The sequence below is a fragment of the Pleurodeles waltl genome, chromosome 5 (genome assembly GCF_031143425.1).
Source record: "Pleurodeles waltl isolate 20211129_DDA chromosome 5, aPleWal1.hap1.20221129, whole genome shotgun sequence".
Taxonomy (NCBI): Eukaryota; Metazoa; Chordata; class Amphibia; order Caudata; family Salamandridae; genus Pleurodeles; species Pleurodeles waltl.
The window spans coordinates 807,653,621-807,666,059 of NC_090444.1; the positions used below are offsets into that span (position 1 = coordinate 807,653,621).

At 50.9% G+C, this 12,439-nt stretch overlaps 1 protein-coding gene across 7 annotated transcripts in view; it reads right to left on the minus strand.

Annotated features, from left to right (window-relative positions):
* Positions 1–12,439, minus strand: part of LAMA2 (laminin subunit alpha 2) — a 3,379,260-nt gene that overhangs the window by 1,230,738 nt on the left and 2,136,083 nt on the right. The gene's annotated exons all lie outside the window — the stretch shown is intronic.

The window sequence follows — 12,439 nt, forward strand, 5'->3', positions numbered from 1 at the left end:
TACTTTTACTCAAATCATGATGTTGTGTTTTCGTTTGTCCCTATAATTAGGTATTTGAGTAGAGTAGCTAAGGATAATGACAGAGTATTAGTTAGAGGTTTTTTTGAACCTACATTGACGTTTGGCACAGCTTATGCACACAGGAATAATCTGACATGCTTGCTTACACCTTTAGAGAAAAGCTTCTTAGATCGCACAGATGACAGGAGAAAGGCTTTGAAGGAGAAGTTAGAAAAAAGCTTAGAGAACAGGACGTACAGGAATGATTATGCTTATATTGCGATTAAAACACAAGAAAAATTAGCTTTAGATGTGCAACACATACGAAAACATTGTATATACAGGCCTAAATCACACACTGACACTTTATGTGTGGGAACAAGTGAATGTAAGCATGTGTTTTTGTTTCAGAGTAAATGGACGTTTATGTTGAATGGACAGGACCCAGCTATTCCTGGGATTTATTATATCTGTGGTCTTAATGCTTATTACTGTCTTCCAAGAGGATGGTATGGGACATGTTATTTGGGGATAGTTTTCCCAAAGATTTATCAAATGGATGATTTGAAGAAGTTTCCGTAAGTGACTGAATTACATCATATGAGACAGAGGAGGGAGTCTCCTTCTGGTATAATGGGAGATATATTTGTAGCAATAATTCCTTCAGTAGGAGTCATTCTGAATTTGATAAAGATTTGAAAGTTGTCTACTATCGTGGATAACATGCTGACAAATGTTTCAGGAGCCATACTCCTAATAGACACTGAATTAGCTACTGGAGCTATGACTCTTCAGAACAGAATTGGTTTAGATATTCTCTTAGCAAAGGATGGCAGAGTTTGTAGAATGATTAATTCTAGGCATTGTTGTTCGTATATTCCTAATAATAGTATGGAAATTAGAGGTTTAATTACTAATCTGACTAATGAAAGTGCTGATTTGAAAGAATGAACCAGGTGTTTGGGAGAAGACTGGCAAAGGTTTAGCTTCAGTGGGAAAATGGCTCAGCAGCATTTGGAATGGGATACTATTGAAAATCTTGCAAGGGGTATTAATTATTGTGGTTTGCCTAATTGGAATATGGGGATTGTGTAAATTGTGCAAAATAATTAAATTGAAAAGGTCAAATAATAATCAGAGGAGGGAAGAAAAGAAAAGGGAAAAATTGTACAGGGAAAATTAAAAAAGGGAACAAAGGTATGAAGGGATTGAATTGACAGAATTTTAGCTGATGCATAAATTTGTGAGACGAAACTAGTGTGAGTCATTTAGTCATCAGAGGAGGGATTGCTAGTGCAGGTGGTTTAATAAAAATTATTAATGAGAAGTTCATGTATTCTGAGTAATGGATATGTGTAGAAAATATAATAACATAGAAAAATAATGCACACATTTGAAAATGTGATTACGATGAGTTGCCGCCAATGTTTACAAAGTGTACTTATTAATAGTCTAATACTATGAAATGTTGAGCAGATGTTTGACTAATGTGGTAATATGTCATATTAAGGGTTATGAATTTTATATTAGCTTTATTAATTGTAGGCCTAATTTAGCGAATGTCTTGGCCTAGTTGCCAGACCGCATGTCAAGCTGTATTTCTTAACATTTAATAAATGGCTGTCCTAGAGAGTTAAACTGTGATTTTCCATTGTAGTGTGTAAACGTGCTCACAGCTGAGAATCTTTTCTCATGAGAACAGACTGCTAGAAGATGCTGTTCTTGCTAAATGGAACATTTTGGGGGTCATTACAACATTGGGGGTAAATGCCGCTTACCGCCGTGCAGAAGACCGCCAACACACCGCCGCAGCCGCGGAATTCTGCCACAGCTATTATGACCCATAGCTCGGAATCTGCAAAAATTTAGACACCCACACAAGTCTGCCACACCAAAGGTCAGTGATAAACTGGCGATAACAAAACCTCCACCGCCACGCCAACAGGAATACGCCCACACTACCACGACCCACAAATCCAAGCGGCGGTCTTTCAACCGCGATATTCCATTGACGGTACACACCGCCGCGCTCAAAATACACACACATTTACAAAACACTACCACATTGGACAATTCCAAATACACACACCTGATACACATACACACACACTCCCACACATCCAATACAATATAAAACACACACCCACATCACCCACAAACCCTTACGACCACAATTGCGACTGAAGGCCAGAGAGAGACACCACCATCTACAAACTAGCATCCACTGGCACTCAACACCATCACTCACACAACATCCACGCACAAAACACCACACACCTCTAAACATCACCCAACACATCACAACACACACCACCCCACACGTCACCCACACCACCGCATGGCACCGCAAAGACAATCCAGGTTCTCTGAGGAGGAGCTCAGGGTCATGGTGGAGGAAATTATCCGGGTAGAGCCACAGCTATTCGGATCACAGGTGTAGCACACCACCATAGCTAGGAAGATGGAGCTATGGCGCAGAATCGTGGACAGGGTCAACGCAGTGGGACAGCACCCAAGAACACAGGATGACATCAGGAAGAGGTGGAACGACCTACGGGGGAAGGTACGTCCCGTGGTATCCAGACAACACATTGCAGTTCAGAGGACTGGTGGCAGACCCCTACCTCCTCCCCCACAACTACCAACATGGGAGGAGCAGGTCTTGGCTATATTGCATCCTAAGGGCCTCGCAGGAGTAGCTGGAGGAATGGACTCTGGTAAGTCAAATCTTAACTATTACATCCCCCACCCTACCTGCATGCCATCACATACCCCCACCCTCGCACTCACCTCCATCACTCCAACTCCTCACATATGTCCCACTATCACAAACCACCCATCCCAACACCAAGCCCTGCATGCAACACCAAAGCATGGACACACATCACCAATGCATGGCCACTGCACATACCCACCCACACCCCTAAACAATTATCACACAAGGTCCCACACAAGAATGCAAGCACTGGGGTACAGGGTCACCCACCCATTGCACACCATGCCACACACAGATGCAATAATCATGCCTTTACACCCCTGCAGGACCCCTACCCAACGTCACCGGACAGGAGGGTCCAGACATGTCCACTCCACCCACAGAAGAGGCCCAGAGTGATGACAGCAGCTCTGTCCAACTGGATCTAGATGACCAGCCCGGCCCATCTGGGACCTCAGGACAGTCGGTTCCCCTCACACTGGCACAGGCCACCACAGAGCCTCCCCCCTCTGGAAACACCAGCACAGCCCCCTCCCAGCGGGCCCATACCTCTGTCCCCAGGACACGTCAAGCAGCAGTGTGTCCACCACTACAGAGAACTCAGGCTAACCCACCACCCCAACAACACCTGGGACATGGGGGCAGTGATAGTGGGCACACGGTTCAGGGGACAGAGGCCAAAGAACACAGGGGAACTGGGAGGGCTGCTGTCCGACAGGGGGAGGACAGGCACAGGGAACCCACTCTCCACGAAGCCCTCTCCAACATCATGGCAGCCTACCACCAATCCCAGGAGATGATGGCAACGGTACTGGCCAAGTTTCAGGAGACCCAGCGGCTGCAGGAGGAACAGTATTTGGGATTCACAGAGGAACTCAAATCCATCAACACCACCCTGGGCACCATTGTAGGGGTGCTGAAGGAACTCGTCAACACCAGTAGGGACACTGTGGCACAACAACGGGCACCTGACACTAGCCTGGACGATAAACTGCCCACCACCTCAGCAGGCGCAAGTTGACAGGAGGCACCACCACAGGACCACAACACCAGCACCCCACCCCCTACAGATAGAGAACCACCTAGCAAGCGGTCCCTGAGATTCAGGACAAAAACAGAGAACAATGCCAAGACCCCCGCCAAGAAATTAGACCACCCTGATTGTCATCCTTCTGTCCCACTTTGTCATCCTGTCCATTCTTAAACTGCCCTAGCTCCACTTCCTATGCTCCTTTGGACAATGCACCTGTGAGACTAATAGACTGGACTCCGCCATGGACATTCCTCCACCATCACCCCTGACCATTTTACAACCCCTCCAATATTTAGCACTTAAATAAACACCCTTAAAGCACAAAACAATCTGGAGTCAGTCTGTGCTTTCGAAAATGTGTATTTGCAATAACTGTGTAAAAATGATATATCCATTGTATTGTCAAACATACCTACGTCACACAGCTCTTGTCCATGAGGAAACAAAGCAGATGTCACACAGTGGGACCCACATCTGTGAAATTGAAAGGGAAAGTGACAACTCAGGGTCCATGCACTGGGTGAAGGTGACAGACAGATGAGAGGTCAAACAATTATATCAGATGTAGCAGGCAGTGATGTCTTCTCACTTGTGTCTCACTGGAAATATTGATGAATCACTGTGTTTCTGTTGTCGATGTCCTCTTCTTCTGCTTCCTCTCCTTCACTGACCACAGGCTCCACAGCTGCCACAACACCTCCATCTGGACCATCCTTCTGCAGAAAAGGCACCTTTTGTCGCAAAGCCAAGTTGTGAAGCATACAGCAGGCCATGATGATCTGGCACACCTTCTTCGGTGAGTAGAATAGGGAACCACCTGTCAGAGGGAAGCACCTGAACCTGGCCTTCAGGAGGCCGAATGTCCTCTATAACCCTCCTAGCTTGCCCATGGGCCTCATTGTAGCGTTCCTCTGCCCTTGTCCTGGGATTCCTCACTGTGCTCAGTAACCATGACAGGTTGGGGTAGCCAGAGTCATCTGCAAATGTCGAGGGAAATCTGTTAGACACACACTAACTCCTAGGGACATCCCCGGACCCAGACACCTAGTCACACTGTATAGGCTCCATGTCCTCACCTAATAGCCACACACAGTGCCTCTGGAGTTGCCCCATCACATAAGGGATGCTGCTATTCCTCAAAATGTAAGCGTCAAGCACTGATCCAGGAAACTTGGCATTCACATGGGAAATGTACTGGTCGACCAAACACACCATCTGCACATTCATTGAATGGGAACTCTTCCTGTTTCTTTACACTTGTTCACTCCTGCGGGGGGACCAAGGCCACATGTGTCCCATCAATGGCACGTATGATGTTGGGGATATGTCCCAGGGCATAGAAGTCACCTTTCACTGAAGGCAAATCCTCCACCTGAGGGAAAACGATGTAGCTGCGCATGTGTTTCAGCAGGGCAGACAACACTCTGGACAGCACGTTGGAAAACATAGGCTGGGACATCCCTAATGCTATGGCCACTGTCGTTTGAAAAGACCCACTTGCCAGGAAAGGGAGTACTGACAGCACCTGCACTAGAGGGGGGATTCCTGTGGGATGGCAGATAGGTGACATCAGGTCTGGCTCCAACTGGGCACACAGTTCCAGGATTGTGTCACGATCAAGTATGTAGGTGACAATTATATTTCGCTTCTCCATTGTCAACAGGTCCACCAGCGGTCTGTACACCGGAGGATGCCGCCACCTCCTCATTTGTCCCAGCGGACGTGCTCTATGGAGGAGAACAGCGAGCAGAGAGTCAACCAACACTGAGGTACGTTACCACAACTTTATTCCTCAATTTTTTAAAACCGCTATGTGCCTGTATTAGTGTGTATGCAAGGCCTAGATATGTGTGACGCATTTAAAATGAATGCCATGTGGCCCCCTGAAATGGTGGCTGCCTGACCTGTAATGTGGGACAAGGGGACATGAGGTAACTGCGCTGGTGTTGTACACTGTTGCGGTAGGCGGTCGTAGACCGCGGCGCAATCCTGCATTGGTTAACATTGGACCCTATGGGACCGAGGAGCCAATGAGAATGTACGCCGGCGGAGACGGTACGCACCGCCACGGATGTGACCGCCATTTTCTCTCTGTTCAATCACTTGATACCTGATCTTCGACAGGAGAGGACCTACACTGAAAGTGCTGCTGTGACCTCAGTCTGGAACAGACAATGGCTCATGTGTCTGGGGAAAGGGCCCCTGCCTTCAGCACGGAGGAGTTGGAGAAACTAGTGGATGGGGTCCTCCCCCAGTACACACTACTCTACGGTCCTCCAGACAAACAGGTAAGTACACGAATGGGCAATGCCTGTGTGGAGTGGTGTGGATGGAAGATGGAGGGAGGAGAATGAGGCGTGCATGAAACGACAGTGAGTGCATGTGCGTCATGGCAAGGGTAGGGATGCGGGCCAATGACTGTGACGGTGTGGACGGTTATATCTTCACCTTTTCCCCTGTACTATTCCCTTAGGTCGGCGCCCACCAGAAGAAGGATTTTTGGCGCGCCATCGCCAAGGAAGTCCGGGCCCTGGGGGTCCATCACAGATGGAGCACCAACTGCCGTAAAAGATGGGAGGACATTCGCCGCTGGAGCAAGAAGACGGCGTAGGCCAAGCTGGGGATGGCCTCCCAAGGTGGGAGGGGTGCCCGTCGCACCATGACCCCTCAACTGGGCACACAGTTCCAGGATTGTGTCACGATCAAGTATGTAGGTGACAATTAAATGTCGCTTCTCCATTGTCAACAGGTCCACCAGCGGTCTGTACACCGGAGGATGCCACCACCTCCTCATCTGCCCCAGCGGACGTGCTCTATGGAGGAGAACAGCGAGCAGAGAGTCAACCAACACTGAGGTACGTTACCACAACTTTATTCCTCAATTTTCTAAAACCGCTATGCCCTGTATTAGTGTGTATGCAAGGCCTAGATATGTGTGACGCATTTAAAATGAATGCCATGTGGCCCCCTGAAATGTCGGCTGCCTGACCTGTAATGTGGGACAAGGGGACATGAGGTAACTGCGCTGGTGTTGTACACCGTTGCGGTAGGCGGTCGTAGACCGCGGCGCAATCCTGCTTTGGTTAACATTGGACCCTATGGGTCCGAGGAGCCAATGAGAATGTACGCCGGCGGAGACGGTACGCACCGCAACGGACGTGACCGCCATTTTCTCTCTGTTCAATCACTTGATACCTGATCTTCGACAGGAGAGGACCTACACTGAAAGTGCTGCTGTGACCTCAGTCTGGAACAGACAATGGCTCATGTGTCTGGGGAAAGGGCCCCTGCCTTCAGCACGGAGGAGTTGGAGAAACTAGTGGATGGGGTCCTCCCCCAGTACACACTACTCTACGGTCCTCCAGACAAACAGGTAAGTACACGAATGGGCAATGCCTGTGTGGAGTGGTGTGGATGGAAGATGGAGGGAGGAGAATGAGGCGTGCATGAAACGACGGTGAGTGCATGTGCGTCATGGCAAGGGTAGGGATGCGGGCCAATGACTGTGACGGTGTGGACGGTTATATCTTCACCTTTTCCCCAGTACTATTCCCTTAGGTCGGCGCCCACCAGAAGAAGGATTTTGGGCGCGCCATCGCCAAGGAAGTCCGGGCCCTGGGGGTCCATCACAGATGGAGCACCAACTGCCGTAAAAGATGGGAGGACATTCGCCGCTGGAGCAAGAAGACGGCGTAGGCCAAGCTGGGGATGGCCTCCCAAGGTGGGAGGGGTGCCCGTCGCACCATGACCCCCCTGATGTTCCGGATCCTGGCGGTGGCGTATCCGGAGTTGGATGGGCGCTTGAGGGCATCACAGCAGCCACAAGGGGGTGAGTACAGTCACATTCAGCTGATTCTGCGTGCAGTGGAAATGTCTGGGTGGGGGAGGTGGGCTGTGAGTTCCCCTAGGCCGGGGCGAGTTTAGTAGGCAAGGTCCCGTCGTAAGTCAGGCCATGTGGCACCCAACCCCACCTGTGTTCAGTGCCAACTACACCTAGCCAGGCTCCTGTGACTTCCATGTGTGCAGCAATCGGGCAGAGGCCTTGTAACCCATGTCCCTGTGATTAATTAGGGAACTCAAAGTGCAACTACACCTAGTCAGGCTCCTGTGACTTCCATGTGTGCAGCAATCGGGCAGAGGCCTTGTAACCCATGTCCCTGTGATTAATTAGGGAACTCAAAGTGCACAGCGTAGTGCAGGGGGCTTCTGTGTCTGTAGTGTCCGCCAACGGTAGAGGTATTGCATGCACTCAACATGTCTTTCTTCTGTCTTCCCCCCCTTTTTGTGGTCTCCCTGTTCTTGTGTGCATTAGCATCATCAGGCAGAGGAGCAGTGCCACCGGAGCAGGAGGGAGCTGCCTCCCACATGACAACGGAGTCTGAAGCCACCAGTGGGATGGAGGGCGAGGGGAGCTCCACGGCAGGTATAGGGGCTGAGACCAGCGACACAGACTCGTCCTCTGATGGGAGCTCCCATGCAGTAGCGGGCCACTCTGTGCCCACTGCATGTACAGGAACAGCTGCCAGCCCCCCTACCAGCACCGCCCTCCCAGTAGCCCCTCAGTGTGCCCCGTGGCCGCTCACCCAGGAGGGTGGGCATCTCCTTCGCCCCAGGCACCTCAGCCCCTGCCCCAGTCAGCCCTGCTGCCCTCAGTGAGGAGGCCATTGACCTCGTCAGGTCCCTCACTGTTGAGCAGACTACCATTTTGATTGCCATCCAGGGTTTAGAGAGGCAGTTGCAACAGACGAATGCATACCTGGAGGGCATTCATTCTGGTCAGGCAGCCCAACAGCGAGCTTTTCAGACTCTGGCCTCGGCACTGATGGCAGCCATTGTCCCTGTGTCCAGTCTCCCCCCTCCAACTTCATCTACCCAGACCCAAACCCCTGTACCTCAGCCTATCCCAAGCACACCATCAGACCAGCATGCACACACCTCAACACACAAGGGAAGTTCTGGCAAACATAAGCACCACACATCCGACACAGGCACTCACATAAGCATCATACCCATGCACACATACCAACATCCACTGCCTCCACTGTGTCTCCCTCCTCCACGTCTCCCTCTTCCCTCCCAGTCTCATCTCCACTCACACCTGCATGCACTACATCTTCATCCACTACGTCCATCACCAGCACACCCATCACCACACCCCGCTCACTTGCACTCACCACCCCCACTACCATTCACACATCCCCTGTGTCCTCTCCCAGTGTGTCTGTGAGCCCACCTCCCAAGGTACACAAACACAGCCACACAACCACCCAACAGCCATCCACCTCATGACAGCCTCCAGCCCATGCACCTTCACCCAAAGTCAGCAAACGTACACCACCTACAACCACTACCTCTTCCTCCACTCCCAAACCCCCTCCATCTACCTGTCCCAGTGTGTCCCAAAAACTTTTCCTGTCCAACCTTGACCTCTTCCCCTCACCTCCCCCACCCCTTCAGTCCCCTAGGGCCCGCCTTTCCAGGTCCCAGCACCTCAGCCACCACATCACTGGGCACAGTGGTGCCAGCAGTAACCGGCTTCTGGAGTGCGCCAAGCAGCAGTGCAGCCAGTATGCCAAGGAGCCAGACCACGGACAGTCCCCCACTTCAGAAGCATAAAACGTTGGCCAGTGCAGGCAAAACATCTACCACCAAAGCATCTCCCAGGAGTACATTTGGGAGTGGGAAGACAGCTGCGCCACCATCCAAGGTGGGGGAGGGGCACAGAAAGACAGGCAAGTCACCGAAAACCTGCACGGCGGACAAGACCGCCACCAGCCCCGCTGCCAAGGACACCGCCTCCACAAGCACCGCTGCCAAGGACACCGCCGCCACAAGTACCACTTCACAGGACACCGCCAACACTAGCACCGCAGGCCAATGAGCGCCAAAAGCTCTGACGCTACTGGGGCCGCCACAAGCAGGATGAAGCACTCTGGGCACCAAGCCCCCTCCAGAATCAGTGGAGGGATACATCCACTACCTCAGTCCTTGGCAGGATGAAGCACTCTGGGCACGAAGCCCCCTCCAGAACCAGTGGAGAGATACATCCACTACCTCAGTCCTTGGCAAGATGAAGCACTCTGGGCACAAAGCCTCCTCCAGAACCAGTGGAGTATCCCATCCACTACCTCAGTCTTGGCAGGATGAAGCACTCCGGGCACAAAGCCCCCTCCAGAACCAGTGGAGAAAGACATCCACTACCTCAGTCCTTGGCAGGATGAAGCACTCTGGGCACAAAGCCCCCTCCAGAACCAGTGGAATAGCCCATCCACTACCTCAGTCCTTGGCAGGATGAAGCAGTCTGGGCACAAAGCCCCCTCCAGAACCAGTGGAGAAAGACATCCACTACCACAGTCCTTGGCAGGATGAAGCTCTCTGGACACAAAGCCCCCTCCAGAACCAGTGGAGATTGACATCCACTACCTCAGTCCTTGGCAGAATGAAGCACTCTGGGCACAAAGCCCCCTCCAGAACCAGTGGGGATTGACATCCACTACCTCAGTCCTTGGCAGAATGAAGTACTCTGGGCACAAAGCCCCCTCCAGAACCAGTGGAAAGATACATCCACTACCTCAGTCCTTGGCAGGATGAAGCACTCTGGGCAGAAAGCCCCCTCCAGAACCAGTGGAGTATCCCATCCACTACCTCAGTCCTTGGCAGGATGAAGTACTCTGGGCACAAAGCCCCCTCCAGAACCAGTGGAGACAGACATCCACTACCTCAGTCCTTGGCAGGATGAAGCACTCTGGGCACAAAGCCCCCTCCAGAACCAGTGGAGACTGTTATCCACTTGAGAGACTGTGGCTCTGCACTCCCCAGGATAAAGCAGTGGGCAAACCACCCACTTGAGAGACTTGTGAGACTGTGGCTTTGCACTCCCCATGATAAAGCAGTGGGCAAGCCACCGACTTGAGAGTCTTGTGAGACTGTGGCTTTGCACTCCCCAGGATAAAGCAGTGGGCAAACCACCCACTTGAGAGACTTGTGAGACTGTGGCTTTGCACTCCCCAGGATACATCAATGGGCATGGAGCCCCCTCGTGGATCTGGCGTTGTGCACTCATCTGGCTGAGGTGCCCCCACTTTCCTTCCCCCTGGGGTGCCTGTTGTATTTCGAACTGATGCCCCAGCAGTGTTGTCTCCATTTTCATCGGGTATCTTGTGTGGGCCTCGCCCATGCATTTAAGGCCCTGTGGTACACGGACTATAATAGTGGAATACCTTGGACTTATATTATTGGTGTATATATTTGTTAATAGTGTATATATACTTTTGGAATACTGAATTTTAATAGATTACAATTGTTCACCTCATTTCCTTTTGTCTTTGCATTCTTCCAGGCGGGGTTGTGGGCGTAACTGTAATTTATCATGATGTATTAGTGTGTGTGTTGTCGTGGGTGAGGGTAGGGGTGGGGGTGTTGTGTGTGTGTGTCACTCTCTTTTCCCACCCCCCTCCCCTGTGTCGTAGGTGCAGTACTCACCGTGGTCTTCGCCGCCGGCGTTCATGCTCCTGGTAGAGGAGCAGGAAGACAAAGGCAGGGAGTATCTGGAGTTCCGGTACCATGGCGTCCTGGTTCCTCGTAGGGTGTGTAGAGGTGAGCGTTTTCCCTTCCAAGCCCTGTTTCTGCTGTTTTTTTGTTCGCAGTGAATCCACCCCGGAAAAGGTGGCGGATTGGACTGTTGTAATACTGTGGGCGGTACTTTGTACTCCGCCTGCCCGTTGGCGGTTACCGCCGTGGTGTTTGTTTGTACCGCCGTGGCGGTCGGAGTGTTAAAGTGGCTATCTATGTTGGCGGTTTCCACCACGGTCGTGATTCCATTTTTTTTACCACCGGCCTGTTGGCGGTTTTACCGCTGCTTTAACACCGACCACCAGGGTTGTTATGACCACCTATGTCTGTAATGTGTGTAAGACTGACTTTCTCAGGAGGAGAACAATGGAGATACTGACTGGAGTAGAAGCTGCAACAATATTGTTACCTGATGAGCTGGATGATTAGGACATTGAAAGGAAAACCAATCAGCGACATGTGAACTGAGTAATGGTAGAATTCATAGATTTGGAGTTTTAGTTTTATTGGACAAAGTTTGAACATGCAATCCCTTGACCAATAGGGATTTGGGAAATAGTTTTAGTGAATTCAACTTAACGAGACTGCACTGAGGGAAGAAAGGTTTTTGCGCATTTTCTTGCTTGCCGAAAGGTCAATATTTACTTGTGCATCTTGACAAGAGACGTACTTAACTTTAATGCTTAAAGACTTTGCATTTTCTGAACTTTGATGCTGAATCCTGATACAACCCAAAGGATGATGGACGGAGTGGTGAACAATGCAAACGCTCACCCCCAGTCACAGATCTGAGTTTAATCCATCATTCTTTTGCTCACCATGCCACCCAAGTTTGGACACAGCCACATGCAAAACAGTCTTGACCATGTTCCCCATGGGACCAGTCCAGCCCGAACTGCTAGGCCAGGTCCTCCCTGGACTGGAAACAAGCATCCTGGGACCGGTTTCAGGGTATCACCCTTCATCAGCCAGGTTACCTTGAATCCAGTGGCACAGTGAGCAAGGGACCCCTGTCTGGGCATACCCTTCCCACTTAGGGCAACTTGAACAACACAAAAGGATGATGAACGGAGTGCTGAATAATGCGAACACTCACCCCTAGTCACAGATCTGGGTTT